The sequence below is a fragment of the Delphinus delphis genome, chromosome X, assembly GCF_949987515.2.
Source record: "Delphinus delphis chromosome X, mDelDel1.2, whole genome shotgun sequence".
NCBI classification, from domain to species: domain Eukaryota; kingdom Metazoa; phylum Chordata; class Mammalia; order Artiodactyla; family Delphinidae; genus Delphinus; species Delphinus delphis.
This window is the reverse complement of record NC_082704.1, coordinates 23,648,528-23,674,526: the sequence shown is the minus strand read 5'-3', so window position 1 is coordinate 23,674,526 and position 25,999 is coordinate 23,648,528. Positions and strand designations below refer to the sequence as shown.

At 43.2% G+C, this 25,999-nt stretch overlaps 1 protein-coding gene and 1 long non-coding RNA gene across 5 annotated transcripts in view; one reads left to right on the top strand and one right to left on the bottom strand.

Moving 5' to 3' along the window:
- The window catches only part of LOC132418504 (uncharacterized), a 330,667-nt gene that overhangs the window by 62,141 nt on the left and 242,527 nt on the right, over window positions 1–25,999 (bottom strand). Inside the window, exon 4 of the long non-coding RNA XR_009518004.1 lies at window positions 22,127–22,203. This is a non-coding gene — a long non-coding RNA (uncharacterized lncRNA). The remainder of the gene's footprint in view (window positions 1–22,126; window positions 22,204–25,999) is intronic.
- The window catches only part of GRIA3 (glutamate ionotropic receptor AMPA type subunit 3), a 288,864-nt gene that overhangs the window by 29,137 nt on the left and 233,728 nt on the right, over window positions 1–25,999 (top strand). The window lies entirely within an intron of this gene.

Genomic DNA, 25,999 nt, shown 5'->3' with positions numbered 1-25,999 from the left:
AAATTCAGTGACATGCCCAAAGACGTAAGAGTCAGTGGCTGAGTTAACAGGCCCCCAAATCTCTGTCCAAAATTCAAAAACTGTCAATTTACGCACACTATGACGACGCTGGCTGCCACTCTTCCTTCGCTCTCTTCCCCTTCTCTTCCCACTCCCTCCCTCTTCTCTCTCTCACACACATACACCACAGACCACCTTAGTGCTTCTCAAAAATCTGCTTAATGGGCTGATTTTTATGGTATCATATGGTTTTGTACAGGCATTATCAGGGACCAAAACATTCAAATTAATAGACTTGGGTATTCAGTTATAGGTTATTATAAGATATAAGAATCTGAAAAAGAATCTATGTATATGTATAACTGAATCACTTTGCTGTACACCTGAAACTAACACAATAGTGTAAATCAACTATACACCAATAAAAATAAAAAATAAATAAATTTTAAAAAGCAAATGACAAGCAAAAAAGATAGACTTGAGTATTCAAGTTACTAGAGAACTACTACATACACCATGTAAGGTTTACCAATTTTTGAGTTAGAAGAAAATAAAAAATTTACTCATGACTACAAATATACAGCACAAAAAGTTATCTTTCACTGATGGCTCAGGACTGCCCTGGAAGGACTTCAGGTCATTAAGGAAAAGGTACCATCTTTGGAATGACAGGGCCATGAAAGTCTGTGCTAAGTAAAACAACTGATCCTAAGGTCTCTGGGGAAAGAAACAACCTAGATTATTTTAAAAGTAAGTAAACATTGCCAAAATTGTTATATAAAATGCAGAAAAAAAAATCCTACCTTGAGATTGCAAACCACCCTGTCTTCCCTTTATTTTCAAATGAGAAATCCCAATGTTCAGCTCTTAAAAGGAATAATGTGGTATCTCATTTTGAAACTCAGAATTTTTACTTCTCTAGCAACATCTTCATCTTTGGAGCCTTTAAGATATTACCCTTAGAGGTCATTTGTACTGTGTTGCATTGTCACAACTCAGGCTTAAGTAAGTTTGACAAAATGCCAATTTAGTTATCAAGAGCTCCAGGTGGCATGGTGCCAGTGACAGAGAGTTTTCTGTTATGTGCCAAAAGTTATATTTAGGTTTCTGGCACAAGTTAATAATTACTTATAACGTTTTATAAAAATAAGAAATCATCCCCACCGTCTTCCATCCAAAGCAACAACACCATTTGTTCTATTAGTTTGGGAAATTTTTGCAGCGTTAAGGAAAGAAAGATGGAGTAATAATAATACTACTAATGATAGGCACTAACATTGACCTCTTATTCTTTTTTTTTTTTTTGCGGTAAGCGGGCCTCTCACTGTTGTGGCCTCTCCCGTTGCGGAGCACAGGCTCCGGACGCGCAGGCTCGGCGGCCATGGCTCACGGGCCCAGCCGCTCCGCGGCACGTGGGATCCTCCCGGACCGGGGCACGAACCCGTGTCCCCTGCATCGGCAGGCGGACTCTCAACCACTGCGCCACCAGGGAAGCCCTGACCTCTTATTCTGTGCCAGGCATTCGCTAAATGCTTTTACATATATTATGTTATTTAAATCCATACAACAAACCTATGGCATAGGTACTTTTGTTAGCTCCAATTTACAAATAAGAAAACTGAAGCCTAGAGAAGTGGGGACATCTACAGGGTCTTTTGCTCAGACAAACGACCTGGGTGCAGAAACACATTTAGAACTGCATGAGTTGTTTCCTGTGAGGGAGCATTAATATTTAGTGAGCATCTACCATGTGCCAGGAACTGGGCCAAGTGCTTACATAAGTTGCCTATTTAATACTCTTATCAACCTTATGAGACTGATATTTTTAAAAAACATGTTACAGATAAAGGGAGGAGAAGTCTCAAAGAAGTTAAGAAATTTTCCCAAGGTCATGCTACTAGCAAGGGCAGAGCTGGGGTGTTAATTTAGTTAGGTTCAATCCTGAAGGCCATGCTCTTTCCACTATGAAGTAAACATCAAACCAGCAAAAGAGAAAAAATAACTTTAGTTTAGTAATGAATTCATAGTCTATTTCCTTGGAACTAAAGCCTTAGCCATGAAAGCCAATCCCAAAGTCAATGCCAACAGTAATTCCATTTCTCCTTTACACAGTGCCTTTTATCCTATATGGAACACAGGGTTACAGCATTCCCATCACTTTTAGCTTTCAGAGCAATGAATGGGAACAGGTTGAAGCCATTCTCCAGAATTACTTCAGGCCAAATAAAGAAAAAAATAGGCACGAAAAGTAAAACTATCTAAACTTATCCATATGCGACAGGACAGCTTCCTCTGAGATGACGAATTTACTCTTTCGTGCCATTAGATCTACCCCTTAGTAACAAGAAGCCAGTCCCTCTACTCTCAGTGGCCTGAGAGCTTTAACAGCCTCTCCAAAGAGAAAAACTCCATCAGCATCTCTCGAAAGAATCTCTTGGAGAGATTGTTAAAAATGCAGATACCCAAGTACAACCCCTGAGAGCAGGGCCTGAATGTGCATGTTAACAAATGCCCCAACCACTTGTATATTCAGTAAAGTTTGTGAATCACTGTGCAAAGTGACAAAACTCTTTTCTCTCAGGCCTTACTAGTTCCAAGTTTAGGATGCTCAGACACAGATGAGCTGAATTTATTTTCACCCTCTACAAGGAGGGAAAGGTTCCTTTGAGTTAAATTAATATTAACCGGTTACTTAACGTAAGATTTTAAGGTACTTTAGAAGCACTTATTGGCAAACAGAGGGTTAAGGTTAGTACTTCCACCTATTCATTACAACAGGACATAGGATCTGGAACATATCCATGCAGAATATCTTAAGCAGCCCTCCTTTAGCCTTTGAAGGTCCCCATGTAAAGTTCAATGTTCACCTAAGAATACTCTGTAACTCAGACTTTACCCTAATTAAGACTGATCTTAACTTCAGTTTAGCCCCAAATAATGAAATTGAACTATATTTTTCTTCTCACAATTGAGATCTGGTCTAAAAAGCAAGAAGAGAAGCCTCTGTAATACTAAACAACAACAATTACTCGAGTGTATACTGTGTACCGGGCACTGTTACAGACATGAAATAGTACTGGATTAAAAGGTTCTGTCATGACACAAATGAACTTATGTACAAAACAGAAACGGACTCACAGACATAGAGAACAGACTTGCGGTTGCCAAGGGGGAGGACAGGTGGGGGAGGGATGGATTGCGAGTTTGGGATTAGCACGTACAAACTATTATATTAATATATAGAATGGATAAACAACAAGGTCCTACAATACAGCACAGGGAACTATATTCAATATCCTGTGATAAACCATCATGGAAAAGAAAAGAAAACAAGCTTCCATCATGAGATAATTTTGCCTAGTGTAAGCTCCTCTTGAACATTCACAATGCATATGAACCTATTAAGTCGTCCAAGAAGGCCTTTAGGGAAAAAATCAATTTCTTTTCCTTAACTCAGAGTTACCAAAACCTGTTTGGCCATATGCCCCCTTTATGAGGAAAATCTCCTGATGTACACTTTGAGGATGGGCTGCTATGCACCAGTGTTTCCAAAGTGTTGTCATTGGTGTCAAAATGCAAAGTCACAGGCCCTACCTCAGACCTATAGAACCCATCTCTGTTGGGGCAGGGGGTGGGTTATAAGAACTCTGCATTCTAGGTAACTCTGAGGTATAATGCTCTAGACTATACCAGAAGAGTCAGTGGTTGCTCCAAAGGAGACAATTGAGGGCCGTCTTTATAGCTACATTGAAAACTTGACTGAAAATTAAATTCGAAATATGGAAACTCTGAGGTGACTACATTTTGACACTTGATATTTCACCAACTGACCAGTCCAAAAAGCTGGGCTATTTTACAGGGGGAGATCCTTGTCCTTAAGTAACTGGGGTCTGGAAACCATGCCCAGAACAAGCCCGATTAAATGTTCCCACAAATTCTACTGCCACTTTGGGGTATAATAAGAGAATATAGGTAGGCAGATCTGTTCCACCACGTGCTAAGCTGTCAGATTTGAGGAAAGTCACTTTACCTCCCTGACTTTCAGTTTCGTCATCTGTAAAATGAGAGTGATTATCCCTACCTTAGAGAACCAGTGTGAGAACTAAGCCAGGCCGTATATATAAAGTTTCTGTTACAGACTGGAAGCTTAAAAAATGTTCGTTCCTGGGCTTCCCTGGTGGCACAGTGGTTGAGGGTCCACCTGCCGATGCAGGGGACACGGGTTCGTGCCCCGGTCCGGGAAGATCCCACATGCCGCGGAGCGGCTGGGCCCGTGAGCCATGGCCGCTGCGCCTGCGCGTCCGGAGCCTGTGCTCCGCAGCGGGAGAGGCCACAGCAGTGAGAGGCCCGTGTACCGCAAAAAAAAAAAAAAAAAAAAAAAAATGTTAGTTCCTTTCTCCACTACTCTGTCCCCTTCTCCTCAGATGTCAGCTTAATTAGTGTAGTGGGGACAGGAAATTTGGCTGTTGGTTTTGGAGTAGCTACTTTCTTCCAAGGGAAGTTTTCTTTAATAAGCCCCTATGCCAGTGAGACAAGGTCAAGTGCAAGGTACTGAAGGACCCACTCAGTTCAGTTAACTAGCAGTCAGCACGCACTGGGGTACACAGAGATGAAAAGACAGGTCCTGCCCTCAAGTGGCTCATGGCATAGTGGTGAAAATACCTCCTGTGGCTACGGTGGCATAAAATGGGAACTCTTTTACTGGGGTCTAGAGAGAGGAGTGCAGCTGGTCCCAGAGGCAAGCCAAACTAATGCAAAACGCATTATGGCTGAGTTAAATCAGAGAGTCCAAGGACACCCAATGTCATCTTTATCTACCCAGAAAAGCTGAGCGCTGACCTAACCCAAGGCTGCAGTTCCAGGGCTCGGTTCCAACAGCCAGCACAAAACACAGTCACAGGCTGCTTTGTGCTTTGTGCCTGCTGCTGTACTACATATAGGACAAAGCCAGTAATGCAGAGGTGACCCCTGCCCTCTAGGAGGAAAAACACTGATGAAGGCAAACCTCCAGAGCACATGAAAATAATCGAAAAGTTAGCACTGAGCAAACAGATAAATACCACATTCACTCACATCATTCTCTTCCAGATTCCTGTTCATTTTTCTCTAAGATAGAAAAGCTTACATGAGACCAGAATAAGCAGCCTTGGGTCCCCAGCCAACCCTACCTCTGCAAGCCGTCAAGAGAGTTAGAGATTCCTGCCATTATTATTTTTTAAAACATTGATTTCACCAGAATTGCATGACAATCAGTGGTCAGCCTAATTGGAATATGGTTTTCCTAACATGGCTTCCTCCTTTTAGCAATTCCTTGTGCTTTGTCTCTGAGAGAGAGGGGTGACATTCCCAGCGATGCCTGCACAGAATATCTCCTTTCCTGTCAATGCTCCTATCTGGGCCTTAAGCTTCTTTGGTCAGTGGGACAAACGACAGGCAGCTGCTGCAGGGCCCCTCACCACTTGCATCTCTTCGGATATCTGGCGGGGCTTTCAGGACTGACAAGGTTGACACCTCTCAGAGATGGGAGGGGGGGGGCAGTGATGGAGAGGCAGGACTCGAGGAGGAAGGGCAGACTGGACCAGCAGTCTCTTGCACCTTCCATTTAACCCCGTGCCAAGGCCTTCCCCCACCACGGAGGAGCCGGCATACTGTAATTAAAGAAGGCTCTATGAATGGCACAGGTGTTGTTTCTAAATAGGAAAAATAAGTGATAGGAGAAGGGATTATATTAAGCAAACATTTTCCCCTTGATTTTCTTCCAGAAATGTGTGTAGAAAGAGACTACACTGAAGAACCATATCTGAATAAATACTTAGACTAAACTGTGTAAACCATCTCAAAGGAAAGCATAAGTGAGGTTTAAGTCGCAGCTGGTCTGGTCTCAGCTGTTCAGCCTGGAATCCACTGGACAGCTGCGCTCCATTCCTAACATCTAGCTCCTCAAACAGCCTTTCAGCAGTGACTGTCTGATGCTGCTAAAGGGCAAAAGGTGCTGACAGGGACCATGGATGTTTCTGCAATGCCTTTTCCCCCACCCCAGCAGAACGAATAGTGTTCAGATCTTGCAAGGCCAACAAAACCGCAGCATAGGTCAGCTGCAGACTGCCCCACATCAGAGACCTCCCTGAGCCAGCAAAGTCAAGGCCGGGAGCTCAGGGCCCTCAGAAGGTCACTAGAGAGGACAGTGAGTCTGCAGGATGAGTCAGGAGAATTGCGAAAGCCCAGACAGTCCCCAGAGCCAGGCTTCTCGTAAGGCAGCCAAAGACAAAGCTCTGTAAGAACCTGGAACACCCTGATAATGAAGGAAAGGGTGGAGGAAAGAAGCAACAGAAAGACAAAACTACCTGTCCTCAGCATCAGGAAAAGAAGCAATCAGGCCAGCTTTATCCCTGGCATGTCCCTATCCCACTTTCAATATCCTCTCCCTCTCTAAAGCACCCATGCTGATGCCATCTGACCAGGCATTTCCTACTACCCTCAGGTCTCCCCCTCTCCAAACAGGCCCACCTTCCTCAGACCTTCCCCGATATCCCACTGTCTGTCAAAGCAGTGTCTTGTTCCCTCAGCGCTTCTGATTTGTCACTTCGTAACTGATCCAGACCAATGCACAAATGGATATTCACGAGTTCATGTGGTCCCCACCAGAGTCACATATTGGCAGTTAAACAGCTGTCTCTTAGCAACAGGAAACCTCCACTCCAAAGAATATATGCAGTGAAAGGATTTCCAATGAAGTGGGGGGGGGGGGGCCTCAGGCAGAGAGACCCTGGAGGGTCCCACATTCAATTCCATATGAAGGAATCGTCACATACCTCCTTATTTAAGTATAAGCCAGCCAGCCCAACAGATAGCTACCTGGTCAAAAACCTAAACCAAATTAGGACCCAGAACACCAGGATACCTCCTTATGTGAGCCCCAAGATATAAGAACTTCGTCTGAACTATCTCCCACAGATTGCAAGCTGCTAATCTGTGATATCATTACTTGGGGGAAAAAAGCAAATAAAGGAGTTAGAACTGGCCCTATTATCAAACCGTGAGGAGGAAAAAAATTTAAAGCAACCCACGGTATGATAAAAATTGCCACATAGAAGTTTTTGAAACCTTACATTTCTCCAAAGGTCTAAATAAGAGAGTGTGGAACCCGGCAGGTCTGCCTATGGCATCCATTTGTGTACCAGCACTGGAAGTGAGGGGCAGGGGCTTTGCTGGAAGGAAGCAGGTGATGATTGGCTGTAGAGGCCTTTTCTAAGACGACTGAGCATGAAATAATGACGACTGGCATTTAGGTTACGCAGCTTATCAGAGGCCATAGACTATTGAGAACGCCATTTGACTTGTGACGGGTAGGTCTGACTTCCTAGCATACTGTGCTGAGTCACAACTGAGTTTTCAGAATAAAAGCATCTAGTGAAGAATTCGGAGTTCCAGAGTATCTAGCAAAGCACCAGGTGATGCTGATTCCAAATGAGCATTACTGTCGAATAATGAGACTTCTCTGGACAAAGAATGTTGTGATCTCAGATTGTTTATTACACGTGGACTTACCTGAGCAGTCCTAGCAAATGGACCAAGCTTGTGTCTGGTTTCCTTCTTCCTTTTCCATAGGTCGCTTTTCCCCTACCACTGGAAACCACTTCTCCCTGGCAGCTTAGGGCTCCCCGTGACTATACCCAGTCCAGGCTTCTCATGATGCCTCCACAGTCTCCAGTACTTCCTCTCCCTCCTGCCTCCCATCCCGAGGTCCTATCCCAAGTCCCTCCTATGAGAACCAAGTTGCCTACTTTCAAAAGAGACATCTGGGGGCTAATGAACTATCATGTGTTAAAGTGGTCATAGCTGACAATGAGTTGCACTCTTGCCCCTTCTAATTACAGTGGGCTGGTTGACAAGGAATGAATTTCTGATGGTGGAGATGGTACTTGAGGATGGGGACACCATTTGCCACACTTCCCACCACACGATGGAAATGACTTCCTACTTTGCCTTAAACATAGGACAGAGGAGGTGCCTTGGCTGGTTTAGGGGATGGAATTAATCAGCTTAATTCACAAATAACCTATTAATGATGCCAAGAATCAATTCACAGGCAGGTGTCTGTCCCTATTAGGCTGTGTATTTTACCCATGACTTTTGCTTTGTCGTTTGGATTTCTGCCTTTTTAAAAAAACTGAGTCTTCCTGAAGCAAAGCAAGGATGCCAGATTGGTTTTGCATTTTTTCCTGGGTCATCTAAAAACTTGTTTTCCTTACTAATCCCCATTGCTCACCTTCTTTTAAGGCTCTAGAAGTCGATTTCACTTTATCCAACAACTGTGCTACTTAAAAGAGGTGTCTATAGGAAGGGCAATGCCGACAGGCACACCTCATTAAATCAATCTGTAATGTAAAGAATTCCAAATGAGCTGATCCATTCATTCAGTAAAAAAAAAGCACAAGACTGATCTTTGGCCAGATTGACCAGCAAGGCACACCCGTTGTTAAAATAGTAAATACCCCCATACCGGTTGGTAAATAGCCACGACCCCTTGCCTTGACTGCTCAGACCCTACTCTGAGATCCCCAGACTTCCACAAAATCCAACAACTACTAGGTAATACCTGGCATAGCAAAGCGTCCTCAGATCCTTGCTCCAGGACTACAGCTGGAACCTATTCTGATTTGCTGTTTCCTGTGCCTTACCATGTGACTAGCATCCACAATATTGAAGCTACTGTGGACCATGTACTGGGGTTGACCCTGAAGGTAGACCACAATCACTTTGCTTAAAGCTCTAGTGGTGACACTGAGGTTTGTCTCCGTCTACTCTGCCACATGCATTCCCATAGGGCAGAACGTCCACGACCTTCAAAAGACAGACAATTTGAGCCGTTTCCAAAATAGCACTTGGCAGGCAGCCTAGACTCAGCTGGGGACAGCAGACACAGACTGTGGGCATGATGGGCCAGCCCCCTGTCACATCACCTCAAGGGATCCTCAGCCCCATGGGACTCACTAGAAAATCCTTTACATTTGAAAAGCAGAAATCATCTAGTCCACCTGAGCGCCCTGGGAGCGGGTCTGTATTCTTAGCCTCACGCTTCAAGTGCTGAGTTTAGAACAAAAGCCTCCGTTCAAGGTCATATGATGAGTCAGCTACTGAGTGGGGACTGGAAAGAAAGGGAGAATGAACAACCCATAACAGGGTTAACTTGAGCTGCCTCAACCTATGAGAAAGCCCTGGCCAAAGCTTTCATAACCTTTATTTATAGATAGCTTGAGGAATTGCCTTGGAAAGATGTTAATGCACGTAGGTGAGGAAGAAAGATGATAGTGCTAGGTCTCTCTTTAATCAGCTGGCCTGGAGACCCAGACTTGCGGTAGCCTTGTGATATAGGTGAACATACACGGGGCTTCTGCTTGCTGTCTTTATTTGTAACTCAAGGAGGATCTCATTCATTCTGCCTGAGATAAAAGCTCACTCTTTCTCCCAATGCACCTTGGCTACCGTTAACCTTACACTAATATAAATGATCAGCTCCCGATTAATTCTGATTGTTGTGCACTAACTAATGAGATTAGTGCTGTACGTCATTACCACTGCAGGGAGCTGACTTGTGAAAAAGGGAAGCAGAAAGAGCCCCATGTCTGAATTTGTACGGTCTGAGTTCTAGTGTTGACTCTGCTAACTGCCTTGGAAGGAGGCACATTCTCCCATTGTGTTTTCCTCATTTGTAAAATAGGGATGATGCTATTACCTGCCTCATGGCATAGGAAGAAAACATTATAGATAAGAAAAACATTTGAACTTTCCAATATCCGCCAAACATGTAAGGAAATATGACTGTCTTCAGGAATGCTCAAGGGGTATGTGGAAACCAGCATTAATCAAACACCTACTATATGCCCAACACTTTCACATCCCTTAGTTTCATTTATCCTGACAACAGTCCTATGAAGTAGATATTAGTTGTTGCATGTAAAATGATGAGGGATAAAAATGACAATAAAATATATCAGTAGGTTCAAATGCTAATTCTCTTTCAGAAACAAGTAGCTTTGATCTTAAAAACAAGCTTTCACACATACACAAAAATAGAATCCAAAGTACAAATGACAATGATACAACGGGTCAGTTTAGTATCAACTTGCAACTCTAAGATAAAATTGAAAGTAAACACGTGACACTTTCCATAATTTATAACACAGAAGTACAATATGGTTTGCAGAAACTGGGAACACATTTAGAGTAAGTATTAGCACCCTGGAAGGAGTGCATAGGTGCTCAAAAGGTAGCCAATAAGTCCAAACAACTACCCACGTTAAAATAACATAGAATGTGGAAGTAGAAGTATTGTACAAATTTATACTGGGCTTACAGTAGCACCACTGTGTGGCCTCCCAGGGGAGCATACAGACATCCCTCCCTTGAGGGAGGTACTGTGGAAACCCAGGTAGAGATAAAGAGGGGCAGGGGACAAAGAAAGGAGAGTTGATCTATATAAATGTGAAAATGAAAGCACACATAAATGTGAGAATGTCCAGGACACTGCAGACCTGTAGTTTCTTCCCTGACCAGTGACAGGCTACTGCTATAGCTAAACTTTGTTCCTTACAGCAAGCAAAGGAGGGATGAGACGCCCGAGAGTAGGGAGCAGAAAGATGGAGATTGTCAACATGTTTTTTTTTTTTTTTTTTTTTGCGGCACGCAGGCCTCTCAGTGTGTGGCCTCTCCCGTTGCGGAGCACAGGCTCCGGACGCGCAGACCCAGCGGCCATGGCTCATGGGCCCAGCCGCTCCACGGCACGTGGGATCCTCCCGGACCGGGGCACGAACCCGTGCCCCCTGCATCGGCAGGCGGACTCTCAACCACTGCGCCACCAGGGAAGCCCGAGATTGTCAACATTTTTATCCTCATTTTAGACAAAGAAAATGGGGCTCAGAAAGTTGTTTTCCCAGGCATGCAGCTAGTAATCGGGAAAATTGGGATCCAGACCAAAGTATATATGACCTTCCCATACCCATGTCTTTTCCAAGAAAAGGCACCCCTTCCCCAAACCACACACCCTCTCTCAGAAATGGTGCCAAACTCTTGGGTGAGAGTGAGACACTATTCCTGGTCCTTTCTAACCTAAGCACACCTCACTATGACCACCCCACTGGTCATACATGACAAACTTCTGCAAGCATTCCTACAAGTACTAAACATCACTCTTTCCCTGTTCAACGGGAACAGAATGTGTGACCAAGAAACAGTGTTGTTCTCCATTAACAAAGCCAATGACTCTCCCACGGGATCAAACTCACCCATGGCTATATCTTGTTTCCCTCTTCTTTGCTCAGCCTCTCAAGTACAGAGATGCTTGAAGGCCAAGATCCTATCCGAAGCATTCTATCCAAATAGACCCCACAGCATCCAGCACAGGATGTGATACGTAGCAGACACTCCAAATACTTGATGGGTGAATATAAACCGTGCTCTCACCATATGCAATGCTAAGAGTATGTCCTAAATGTCTCAATTTTATTTTAGAATCCTTGGGAAATTTTATCAGAGATTATACACACAAAAAATATGAAACTAATGATTAGCTCTTGGACTTCCCTGGTGGTCCAGTGGTTAAGAATCTGCCTGCCAGTGCAGGGGACACGGGTTCGATCCCTGGTCCAGGAAGATCCCACATGCCGCAGAGCAACTAAGACCGTGCACCACAACTACTGAGCCTGAGCTCTAGAGCCCACGAGCCACAACTCCTGAGCCTGTGTGCCACAACTACTGAAGCCCGCACGCCTAGAGCCCGTGCTCCGCAACAAGAGAAACCACCGCAATGAGAAGCCTGCGCACCGCAACTAAGAGCAGACCCCGCTCACCGCAGCTAGAGAAAGCCTGCGCGCAGCAACGAAGACCCAATGCAGCCAAAAATAAATTAAATAAATAAATTTATTTTTAAAAAAGACCCAAAGCAGCCAAAAATAAATACATTTATTAAAAAATAAAATAAAAAGTCTACACATAATAAATGCTGGTGAGGGTGTGGAGAAAAGTGAATCCTCATACACTGTTGATGGGAATGTAAATTGATACAGCCACTATGGAGAACAGTATGGAGGTTCCTTAAAAAACTAAAAATAGGGGACTTCCCTGCTGGCACAGTGGTTAAGAATCTGCCTGCCAATGCAAGAGACACGGGTTCCATCCCTGGTCCAGGAAGATCCCACATGCCGCGGAGCAGCTAAGCCCGTGCGCCACAACTACTGAGCCTGCGCTCTAAAGCCCACGAGCCACAACTACCGAAGCCCGTGCGCCTAGAGCCCGTGCTCCGCAACAAGAGAAGCCACCGCAGTGAGGAGCCCGCGCACTGCAAGGAAGAGCAGCTCCGCTCACCACAACTAGAGAAAGCCCGCGTGCAGAAACAAAGACCCAATGCAGCCAAAAATAAATAACTAATTAGCTCTTACTTAGAAACTCTCCTCTTCCTCAATCGCTAACCAAAAACACTTGTTCTAGTCTTAAATATATCACCACTATCCAGAGGAACTAGAAGAAACCATCTCCCCTCTTTAAGCCTCAGACTGCCCAGTTATAAATGAACGATGTTGGGCTAGATCAGTGGTTCTTATCCATGACTTCACACCGGAATCACCTGGGGAGGTTTATAATTACTGAGTCTAGATCCTCTCCCCAGGGTGTCTGATTTAATTGCTGTAGGGTGAGGCCTAAGTGTCAGTATTTTTAAAAAGCTCTCCACTGAGTCTGATATGTTTCCAGGGTTGAGACCTACTGCGCTAGATGGCCCATAAAGTCTCTTCCTCCTCTAAACATCAACATGCTGACTACAGCTGGGTTTCTCTTGATATCAGGGCTGCCCTGCCTATTCTCCACTTTCCTAACACCGCAAGATCTATCCACTGAATTGCTCAACAGCCCACTGTCTTGCTTCACCCCATTTACCTGTTGACTTAAAACTTTGTGTGTACTCTTGAGACTCCTCAGCACTGCTATTGAGATCTGCTTTCCAATGTTAATAAGGGTTATTTTGCCATCAAAGGAGCTCCCCTGGTCCCAGGATGTATCCCTAAAGCACTAGCCAGCCTGCCCTGCTTCCAGGCTGGGAAAGCCCAAACAAGCAAGTATAAGCAGCAGCCTGGAGCACGCTTGCCCATCTGGAAGGAATCCAAAGCACAGTGCACAACTTTCCGTTTCACTGGACTTTTTCATGGCACTGAGCCTACCCATTCCATTCGGCCCTTTGTCAAGAATGTCCTTGATACGCATGGAATTGATTTGTTCTTCCTTTGCTTTAAATAATAAGCCAACAGTTACGCAGGAGTTTTATAAGGTATCGATTTAACATACAAACCACATAATGGCCTTTGAATGCTACAGCAAGAACCATGCCTCCTCAGCCGGGAGGACCAATATAGTGAAATCCTAGCGTTTTCTTAACCTGTCAAAACATTTCTGAGCTCTGGGCTTGCCAACGAGCAGACATGCCAAGGATTCAGAAATGTCAAACTAAAATATTCTGGGTTATTTTCAAAAAGACATGAGCCTTTTTAACCACTAGCATTCTATCAACAATGCTTTTTCAGAGCATAGGGCTTCTAAAGGAAGGCTCTCTCTCAGATGAACAGAGTGAACACTATACAGGGAACAGAGGGTCCCTCAAGGTCACAAGATAGCTTTATTCTAGAAGCACTCCACTAGAAATGTTTGCCTGCTCTGTGTGTAGACGGAGGCTGGAAATGTGTCAGGATAAGGGTGGAAGGAAACATAGGGCAGGAATCTGAATAAAATATTTCCCAACTACTAAGATCGTAAAATACGGAATCTGGCATGGCCTTTTAGTGACATACAGCTTAGGTGCCCTTTAAGGGTGGGAAAGTGCAGAGGTGCTTTGTTGCAGACCCTTGGTCAGATTGCCAAAAGTACACGAGATCATTTTCCCTTCATTGCCAGATGCCTGGGAAGAGTAGTCATCTATTTACCTTGTGTCCGCTTCTTCAGCTTCCATTCATTCTTCAAGTTTGTTTCCTATATTCATCACTCTGCTAAAACTACTCTCATTCAGTTATCAGTGATCTCCTACCAGCCAAATCCTGTGGGCAGCTCTCAAGCTTCATTCGGATTGAGACCTCTACGTTATTTGACACTGTTGACCATTCTTCCCTTCTTTAACCTTTGTGACACAATCTCTCTCCAGATTCTCCTCCTATTTCTCCTCTTTTATTTTTACTTGCCTTCTTGGGCTATTCTTCCTGTTTCCACTCCTTAAATGAGGGACAATTTTCCTGGTCCTTTTCTCTCTTCATTTTATAAATGTTCCTATCATATGACTTATATGACTCTCAAATCTTTATCTCTTGTACAAATCATTCTTCCAAACTCCAAACCCATATAGCCAACTCTCTTTTGGGCATCTTCACCAGGAAGTCCACTTGACGCGCATCCCCATTCCCAGTCTGCTCTTTCTCTTGTATTGTTTTAATAATACGATAATTTTCTAATTGGTCTCCTCTTCTCCAATCTCCTTCTTACCTCTAATCTATCCTCCTCATTGTCTCCAGATTTCTCTCTTGAAAACACACAGAAATATCTGATATTGTCACTCTGTTTAAAAGCTTTTAGGCTTCCCTCTACTTGTAGAATAAATCTAATATCCCATCATATTCAAGGTATCCAATGATCTTGCTCTGTTTTACCTTTCTAGTTTTGCTCTGGCATTCCCACCACTCTCCAACACGTCAATCCCAGCTATCCTACGCTCTACTGCTATTTAAATATGCTTTGCTAGCTCACATCTATGTCTTGGTCCGTACTACTTCCTCCAGCTGGAGGATCTCCTTACCATTTCCAACTCATATTTTTAAAATATCACTTTGTCCCACTGTAATGTCACCTACGTAAAATCTCCAGGCAGAATTAACTGTGGTCTTCTCTGAACTCTGAACTTTCTACAGACCGTAACTCTAGCACTCATGCACACTATTTTAAATTAGGCGTGTGAGGGTTCTTCAAGGGCTGGGATTCTACCTCAGCCTTCATGTTTGATACCTCAGACTCTGAAATCATACAGACCCGGATTTGAGTATCAGCTCTGCTCCTTACTGTATAATCTTGGACAAGCTAACTACTGTCTCTAAGCTTCAGTGTTCTCATCTGCAAAACTGAGGTAACAATAGTGTTTCAGGAAGAATAAATGAGATGATGCATATAAAGCACTCACATATAATAAACCTCAATGAATATTAGCTATTACTATTCTTTGCTGTGCCTAGCACATGGTCTTGCAGAAAGCAAGTACTCAATAAATGGTTACTGAATAAATTCATCACATCATGGAAGACATAAGAACACTTGCTAAATGGATAGTTCCTTCCTTTGTTGGATCTTGGGATTCCTATCAGAGGCACAAAAATTGAATTCTATAATGAATTTCTTTCTCTGTAGTCAGATCATTACAGTAGCAATTGGGGAAACGAAAAGCTTTGTGTATGCATTTTGTCTTTTGAACCAGAACCTGTTACATCTTTTTTTTTAATTTATTTATTTTTGGCTGCATTGGGTCTTCTTCGTTGTGGTGCGTGGGCTTCTCCTTGCAGTGAATTCTCTTGTTGCGGAGCATGGGCTCTAGGCATGCAGGCTTCGGTAGTTGTGGTGCGTGGGCTCAGTAGTTATGGTTTGTGGGCCCTAGAGTGCAGGCTCAGTAGTTGTGGTGCACGGGGTTAGTTGCTCCACGGCATGTGAGATCTTCCCGGACCAGGGCTCAAACCTGTGTCCCCTGCATTGGCAGGCAGATTCTTAACCACTGCACCACCAGGGAAGTCCCAGAACCTATTACATCTTTATTCCCAACAAATACAAGTTTTGAAGTGTGCCTCTCAAATGTCTTTTCCCAGATAAATCCAAAGACTTCTTTTTCTACTTTAACATTTGACAAATAAGATGGTTCAATTAATGTGATAATTATTTAAACACAGCAAGCAATAACTTTTAAGATGTAATGGTAATTGAGCCCAGCATGCTTGAAAATACCATTCCCTGAGTCAGGTTCAGCAACATGTCTTGAAGTTGGGACCTTAGAGGTTTAATTCATCCCAAACTCCTCTACCAGTAAAAATTCAAATTAATGGCATTTCTGACTCTTGCCCCCTTTCACTTATAATCCATCTTAATCTCTTGACCTCCGTTTTAGTCATGAAATCCTAAAAGATTACCTTTCATTTTCAACCCAGAATAATCTGTTTAATATCCCTTGATAAAGAATATCCTTTAAAAATTCCAGATTCTGGCATGCTTTCAATAGAAGCCCTATTGTTTGGGGGAAAGACAAACACTATATATAGTTTTTCCCTTTACTTAGCCCTAGAAAAGGCCCAGAGGAAAACACTTGTGTCAAGTCTATTGTAAATGAGTGACATTTGAATGAGGCCATTATTATTATTATTTTAAAGACAATATAAGAACAGTACAGGGACTTTAGAAAATGAGGGTAAGGGTTCATCCAAAACTCCACTATTCACATACAACTAGAATTATTTTTGTATATATATATATATATACACACACAAAATATGTATATATATCTTTTTCCATTCTTTTCCATTTTCCTGAATTTTTTTCAAAGCTTGCCTCCCAAGCATCCCAGGTACACTAAGGAGATTTTAAGAACTTCAGAAAATAATGTCCCAAACCTACAAAAAAACCCATTATCTCTGTGCACACAACCCATCCATTCCAAGACAAGGCGTTGGGCATCAGCTAATGAGCTGATATTCCGTGTCTCTGATGACTGACCATGCCTATTACTAACGTGGACAGATACTATGACTAGCACTTTTTATTTCAATTTGGACTCTGAGAGAGATGGGATGAGACGAGAAGGGGATTCCCTAATGATAAGGACTTCAATTTTCATGATATTAAAAAAAAATTAAAAGGCAGAGAAAAAATTTTAAATTCCATTCCAATCCAAAAAGAATAATAAAATATACAAATAGGCATTCTTGTATGCAGTTAATCATTGATTATCTATTAAAACAGAAAAGAGCTGATGCTTTGGGATGTGGTAAATGATATGTATCTGAAACTTTTAACTGCCTGTTCCTCCCCCCAACACACACACATATTTGTTTTAGATTACATTTTGTTCATGAAAACCTGATGTTGGAAATAATGAAAGCCTAGGTTTAGGGCCTTCTTACCTTTGTTTCTGAAATTGATCTTCCTTCAGTAAGTCTTCCACACCTCCTGAAACCCACCCAGCTTCCCCCTCTTCTGAACCCTTTTCCCCATTTAATTACCTAGGCTACACGTTTTAATGCTGGGTTTCATTTCTTATGTTGTTCTTGAATCATTTAATGTAAGTTTAAGGCTTACCTCCTTAACTAGATCATGAGTTATGTGACAGTTCATACCAGTACTTCCTTTCTATCTGCCGTGGTCCTTGTCATATAGATTGTAGCTACTTGAGGCAGGGAGCATGCCTTGTTCACCTTTGTCTTCCCAGCACTTATTACAATAACTGATAGTGGATATACTCAATGAAGTAAACATTGAATGAAGAAATAAATGAATGGATTAATGAATGGAGAGATGGGAAGACAGCACCCAAAAGAAATGTCACCTAGCTGATAAATGAATCTCAGAGCACCTGCCAACAAGAAGGATGGCCTGCAAGCGTTAAGTCAGTCAACGATTACTTACTGAGCACCTACGATCTGCCAGACACAGATATTCTGGGGGAACAAGAGAAAGTAGGCCTCTTGGAAATTGGAAATCAGTTGTGTATAAGTCACAAAGTGGAACACAATTGCCTGACTTGTTGTCACTGTTTTCTGTGTGTAGCATGGTAAAATTTTTTCTCTGCTACATCAGATAAACTAATTTGAGAGGCAGAATATTTCTGCCTTTTGCATGATTCTCTTAAGTTGAGTTGAATGGTTCAAGTATTGGGATGTGTAGTCGCTTCTATGATGGCTTCCTTGCTCTGTCATCATCCCTTTCAGCCAATGAGAACATAAGTTGGAGAGACATTCTAGGTTCCAGTGAAGTGACTGAAGCCAACTGGCCAATGACTAATAGGTAAAGATGTAGGGTCTGCAGAAGGAGTCACATTCAAGGCTTTTGTACTTTCCCTGTTAAGCCTTTGCTTCCATTTTAGAGACTGGAGGCTTTCGGCTTCTCCTGCTGTCCCTCTGGCACCTCTTAGGAAAAATTTGCTCTAATAACAATAACAAAGCACAACAAACAAAAATAGAAATTACAATAATAGCATGGGCTTCTTGCCCTAACATTGTCAGCCTTTCAGCAGTCAACCCCATGGAGCAGCCCTGTGCTTGTCAATGAGGGGATAAAAAGGATAAAGAGGAGACATTTCATGGGGCCATTTCAGCTGTTCATTTTAAACATACCCTCCATCAAATATAGTGAGCTGGGACTTGGAGATCACAGGCAGCTGGGTTACTTGAAAAGAGAAAGGACATTATAGTAAATTGTATTATTGTACATTGACTGAGTTCTAGGGTGTCTGGGAGGGCCTCAAAGGGCCAAGGGAGCATTTCTAACCAGTGGCTTGAAACACCACTGTGCTGGGATTGAGCCCAAGGCTAGCTAAAGTCGACTGATAATTTGGTTAGGGGCTAGTATGGACAATTTTTTAGAGTAGAAGCACTTGGCAGGTGAGCCAAAACTGAATATTTTTTATGGAGAGAGTTAATAACACCATTGAGTTTACTGCCTGGCCTCAGTGATGCCTTCTGGTATTAAGGATCCATTCAAAAGCAGATGTCTGGATCGGAGGTTTTACGACAATGCCTCACCATGTCCAACATCATTTACTTTCACTCCCACCCCGCAGGACTTAGGCAAGCACATGTAAAATATATCCAGTCCAAGGGCACAAATCACGCAATTGTTCTAGCAAGGCTGGGGAGGGAGGGAGGCTCCTTTGACTGGCCAGAGACCACATTGCTGATGGAGGGAAGTTAGGGTTGCCAGAGAAGGAGGACAGTTCAACACAGAGGTCAGCAAAGCAGTTGGTTTGATTACATAACACGTTATGAAATGAGGCACACACTTTATTGAAGGCTGATCACCACAGGCAACATACTTGCTTAATTCAAAAGGAGGAATGTCTCACTGAGGGCGAAATGTTGGAAACTCTATGTTCAGGCAGTCAACCCACTAGGACCTTGCCCATCTCCATGCTGTGCAGTAAAAATTAGCAGTGGAAAAAGCTGAAAGCTGAAAGATTCCTTAGAGATTCAACACCGACCTCTCCTCTTTGCAGATGGAAAAACTGAGGCCCAGGGGCGTACCCAAAGTTGCATTGCTAGGACTACAGCTCAGGTCCTCTGATCACCCAAATGGATGCACTTTGCACCATACCACCCTCCCTCTCACTCTTTATAATACATTCATAATGATGACCCTGAAACTGTAAAAGATTCTGAGGTACCTTCTGAATCACTAGAGAAAATCATAATCTGTTCCTTCAGTTGCCGGCATGCCATGAATGTCATTGCATTTACTTTTCTGCACTTTTGTACCTATAGGGACTCTCTATTAAACACAATTTTGAATTAATCTGAATAGCCTATTCCCTAACCCTGCCAGATTGCATATTGTGTCGGGAAATGGAATATGCACATTCCCTTGGCATCCATCTCCTGGCTTTTCTCAGGGATCCACATCTCTGTCCAAAAACTAGAGAAAGGAAACTGGGAGTAAAGGACAGAGGCCAGCTTTCAGAGTGAGGTGTTTGTCTGGGACTAAACTCTCTCCTCTGTTTCCTCCGTAGCACTTAGCACAGTATGTGGCACACAGTAATTTCCATAATTGCTGATTGGTTGATCACAGAGGTCCCCAGTCTGTGATGCTCTACTGAAGATGGGAGAGAGGTCCATGGGATTAGTGAGATGAGTCATTACAGCTTAACAGAAAGATCATACATTTTGTACTTAAATGGACCTGACAGTTGAGATAACATATGTAGGGGTCTAGCATGGTGTCTGGCAAATAGTGAGTACTCATCAAATGGTATTCATTATTACTATTATTATAAGCAAAAATGTGTGCCTTAAGGACTAAAGCTGCCCAGGGGGTCTAAATCAGTCATCAAATGCTGAGAGGGAAGTGGGGATACTAAAATGCACGAGTCTTTGCTAAATGCATGAAGTCGGCGGGGGTTAGGGAGAAACCAAAGAATCCCCAGTTCCTATACTCAAGGACAACTTGTCAGCATTTTTACCTGAGGTGCTCAAGCTCTCTCAAGACCAAATGCAAGGTCTCTCTCACCACTGTGGTGTAGCTTCAGATGGTTTTCAGCACCCACTGGACTTTTGGTGCCACTCCCAGCTGGGGGAGTCCAGTGCCCTCAAGCTGAACGTCAGCTACTCGAGGGATGCTTACTGTTATGCTCCTAACCTCCTGAAGAGTACTCCATGCTCTACAGTTTTCTTACTTCACCCCTCATGTCCTAATCAAAACGAACCCATCCTCGTCCTACGCCCCCAGCACCCTGGCATTAGCTAATACAAAAAACTAATTCGTTCCGAGGTATGAGTGATCACTAGTACCTCACTTATTCCAGCTGATCCAGATGTAATACTTGTATTTTAATGAACCCTCCATGCCAACCTAAAGCAACTTGGTAGAAATTTCTGGCACCTATGTAAGCTGGTAAGGGAGCAATTCAAGGGCATGGAGGACCATTTTTTTAGTCCACAAACTCTACCATGTAGGCAGCTCTGCTTCAGATCATTCTGGAAAGTCGACTGGGTACAAATGATTAAAATAACAAAAATATGGGGAATTGCCTACTCAACCTATGTGTAGGGCCTCCCAGCTGTCACCTTATCTAATTCGGTAATCATTTTGAACACCTACTCTGAACCTGGCACTGTGCTGGCTGTCGTGGATACAGGGATGGCTGTGACACATCTTGAAGCTCCTAATTCTGTGGTCCAGAGGGGGCCCCTAACAAAACTTAGAGCTGCTTATTTGATTGACAGAAGAAAGAACGCAGCTGTTTGCTTATAACCATTTACCATCGGAGACTTCCCTCCCTAGTTTAAGTACTTCCTTTTGTTTCAAACACAAAGAAGATGAAGATCTCCAAGTGAAAGCACCTAATCTTAGAGGTAAAACTAAACAAAGAGCAGTTGAGCAGAGAAGTGAAGTCTGCAGTGGGCAAATTGCTAGTGTTTCCCCAAACAAACCAATGTTGTCTCCACTACAAGGCCTTTGAAGAGGAATCCACTAATTAAACCTGCTTTTACCATGCCAATTCAAGTCATTAGCATACTGGAGATCCCTGGAAATAAAAGGCAGCAAATCCTGGGTAGTTTAACTGGAATATTTCCCCCACTGGTAGGAATCAAAATCCTGACTTCAATGGATGACAAACTATTCAAGCTAGAAAGAACCTTAGAAATCGTTGAATCCTTACTTTTCAGGTGAGGAGTCTAAGGCTCAAAGCGGTGACATACCTAAGGCTGCACATTCAGAAAATGGCCGGGCTGGGCCCAGAATCCAGAGCTCTGGAATGCTACTTATTCCTTCATCTAGTCAGCCAGTCAGTGAATGAAGTTTCTTGAACACCTACTATGTCCCAAGCATTATGCTAAGTTTGAGGGGGTGGGGGCTACACAAGCAGCCTCTATACCCATCCTTATAAAGCTTGGGGAGACAGACATCGAACAAATGAGTCATCATTATTTATAAGTACGATCCATGCTGTGAAGGAGAAGTACAGGATGTGCTGAGAGTGATCTAGCCTTGTTGAGGAAGTAAGAGAAGTCTCCCTGAGGAAATCATGGTTTAGGCTAAGAAACAGAAGATGAGAGTAAGTCCACTAGTGAGGTCAAAATTATCCATGTGGTTGGGGGTGGAAATGTGAGGGAAGAGAACATTCCAGATAGCATATGGAAAAGTATAGTTGGCCTAAAGCTATCCCAGCTCCCCCATGCTGCCCCTCTCAAAGTCTAGACATCCTGCCCTTTAAAAAAAAAACCCAGCAGGATCTCCACTATATTTTATTTCTTCAGAAGTATGGGAGTAGTGGAGAGACAGGCACTGTAGCCATCTGGACCTATTAAAATAATTATTAAATCACTACTCTGAGGAAACAGTTATTTTTACTTACCAGTACCATACACCAAGGCAGATAATCAGTGTTTCAGTTTTCTGAAAAGGTCACATCCTCATCTCTTTGCACAACACCTGAAAAGAAAACAAACCTATATTCAAAGAGTAGGTTTTAAGTGATGCTCACTGAAAACAAGTCCACAGTTTGAAGTAGAAATAAGGAATGGTGGCATTTTCACATATGTATGTAGGAAAAGATATACACAGCAGTATGTCAGCAGGCAGAAACCAGACCTTAACCCCTTCCAGCTCTCACTGGAAGTGCCCTGTCCATAAGGGTAGGTGACTAAAACATGTAGTAGGTGTTCACCCCTCAAGGGGTTTGGAGCCCTACAGCCCAGATGTGGAAGGGCAACTGTGATGCTCTCAGAGGTCCCCGCTTCTGCCCCGTCACCTTAAGTGTGTCTACAACCCACCTCCCCACGCATCCCCCGCCAACAATTTCACCTCAGGTTACAATCAACTCTTTTTTTTTTGGAAAAGCTCTCACAAATTTTTATTTATTTATTTTTTACTTTCCAATGGTTTGATATTTCTATGCCTAGTATGCATTTTAATTTAAAAAATATTTTTTTAAAAAGCTATTTCCACGTTGGAAAAAAATGACATGCATAAGTCCATCATATAGAGACACTGCTGTTCGTATTTCTATTTGTTTTTATCCAATATTTTTTTAAAGTATCATTTTAACTTTATTTATTTTTAAATTTTATTTATTTATTTTTGGCTGCTTTTGGTCTTCGTTGCTGCACGTGGGCCTTCTCTAGTTGCAGCAAGCAGGGGCTACTCTTTATTGCAGTGCATGGGCTTCTCACTGCAGTGGCTTCTCTTGTTGCGGAGCACGGGCTCTATGCATGCGGGCTTCAGTAGTTGTGGCACGTGGGCCCAGTAGTTGTGGCTCGCGGGCTTAGTTGCTCTGCGGCATGTGGGATCTTCCCGGACCAGGGATCGAACCCACGTCCCCTGCACTGGCAGGCAGATTCTTAACCACTGCGCCACCAGGGAAGTCCTATCCAATTAACTCTTAATATTAAACTATGATCAGTCACACACAGCACAATAATAAAAGCTACTGTTTCAGACACTATATGTTTTATACGCATGATATCAGTTAATCCTCACAGCAGCCCTTTGACCTGGGCTCCATTCTTGCCATTTTGCAGGTGAGCACGCTGAGCCTCCGAGAAGCTGAACAATTTGGCCAAGGTCACACAGAGAATAAATCCCCCCCAACAAGAATATCAGCTCCACCGGGCGGGGATTTGTGTCTGCCCTGTTCACTGCCACATCCCCAGCAGCGAGAGCAGTGACTGGCACACAGCAAGTGCTCAGTAAATATCTGGTGGAGTTGGAGTCCAAACAAAGCAGTCTTCTAGATTCTTCTTACCCACTGGATGAGCTGCCTCCAAGGACTCTATCCTTCAGAGTCCACTTAAGTCCTTATAATCTCTTATCTGGACACCACAGTGTGCTCCTAACTGCTTGTCCTCACTGCCATTCCCAGGCTTCCCAAGTTTTGTAACTCTTCCTGCCATAACACTTAAGCTTAGGGACAGCCCTCACGAATAGTCTTCCAAATGTCATAGGCTCCGCTTAGTCACTGTGATGGCATTTCAGATAGTTCCATGTTCACATCCTAGCTTTGACATTTTCTACTGTGTGATGTTGGTCATATTATGTTACTTCTCTGAGCCTCAATTTCTTTATCTGTGAAATGGGGAATCACTTGGTAAATTGCTTGCCTACTCGGAGCCTCAGCGTCTTGCTTCTCTCCCAGATCTTTTCTAGCTCTCAATCCTTCATAACTAACACACTGGTACCCCAGATCTCCAGCTGTCCCACCCCTAATGCCTTCCCTTCTCTTGCCGAAGTCCTGCAAAATAGGTCTGGTGCCTTGAGAATTTGCTGGACCTTCTTCGATGACTGAGGAGTCTACCTGCATTTACCAAATATGCAGAATTCGATGATTTCTTGCCCCTTCTGAAGAGCCATTCCTACTATTTCTGTCTTTATCCCTACCTAAGTCTTTTTAATGCTTAAGATCTAGAAATGAAAGAATGAGCAGGATGTCTTCTGCCAGGGAATTTGATGATCAGAGGTTGAAGCCATGAATAGTAAGTATTAGAGGAGAAGTATTAGCTATATAAAGCTGTTAGCTTTTTGATAGGAGCTAGAAGCACTCCTATGAATAATTCCTACATACTTCTTTTTTTCATCTTTTCTTTTTCTGAAAGGAAAGACTACACTAAAATTAGGGAAATAACAGCCCCTGTTTTACAGCCAGAAATATTCCACTCATTTTCTCCTTGCTTCCTTTCATTTTCATGAGTAACACCATGGGGTCCTAGAAAAATAGTGCTATCCTCGTAAATGAAAATAATACTGTTTTCCCAGGCTGTCCTTCTTATGAGCAATCACCCTCATAGGTGCTATCACCCGGGGGCCAAGGGTCTGCCCGGTGGTAGAAGTCTAACTGGTCCCCTTAGAAACTGGCCTGTGACTTTGGCCTCAGCAGGGCAGGGAGTTTCCAGCCATTTCCCTCTCTGTCTCTGAGTCCATCAATTCCACAAACAGCAACAGAGTCATCCCCACGACAAATACCTTCCCAGTCCTCATGCTACTCCCCAATGCTTCTACACTGAAAGGATTTATACTTCCTCTCCTGGAATCCAATCCACAAATGTTTCTGACTTTGGAATACTGATGGTAGTGTTATAGCTGGAGTGGCAAAGTGATATGCAGAGGCAATAACTATCTGTGGGATGGGCCAGTTCAGGGTGAGCTTCTTAGAGGAAATTATAATACATTCCAAGCAGGCGGCAAGCAGTGCCACCCTGGCTATCTGCAGCTGATTCGGTGACAATCCAATTACAAAACGTATCTGATCATTTCATACATTGTGGCAACATATTGAGATCAGGAGACCCTTCAATTCAGGGGAGTGGAGTATTCCCCTCCATGCTTGGCCTGCTCCTCATGGGAGCTTAGAACATACATAAGGCGATGGCAGCTAATAAAATAATACCTCTGTTCATTAAGGGGTAAGGTATTCACTGGCAAATGTGTTAGGTCACAGCAACAATATACCAGGAAATAAGGCAAGAGGGTGCAAATGGGAAAATCTCTTCTAAAGACGCCTAACTGGATTGTAAGCTCAAATAGCAGATATGCATTGAGGCCCAGGATAATTGGTCCTTTATCTTCTCCTTATAAAAACAAAGGGTTATTTGCCCTTTAAATGGACCAATAAAATTAAATCGGCACCCTGTGGTGTGCGCTGAATACATAATCAGAAATTTGAAGCGATTAAAAAGAAAAGGAGGAAAAAGCAAAAGCAGAAGAATCTAAAATTCTGAACAGCGTAGAAAAACAACCTAGGAAAATAATGCAGTTCCAAGTAATCACTCCTCATGGTGCAGCAGATCCCAGAGCAGCCAATTCTGCTCCTGAAAGCTGAGGGTCACCAGCTGGCTCCACAGTTCGTCAAAAGCAGACGCAGCTTGGCTTCGGGGTTGCCCCAGAGGAGGAGAGGGAAGGGATGGGGCATGGCAGGGCCAGAAAGTAGGTGACTCTCCACCAAAGAGGAATTCACAACACTTTAAAAGCAAAAGCAGTACTCCTGAAAAGGAATGTTTCGTGGTATTCAAAATGTCTTTTAAAGTATATTCCCTGTAATCCTTCCAAAGCTGCTCATGTTGAGATCTTCAGAGAAAAAGCACAACAAAAACCTCATCATACATAAGCATAGCAACTCAGCCTTTAGAAAAGAAAGTCAGTGCCTGCTAACTGATGAACATGAAGCACGGTAAATTAAAAAACCCAAAAAACTATCTTCCCCCTGATTTCTAATTTTGATGGCCAGACAGACACA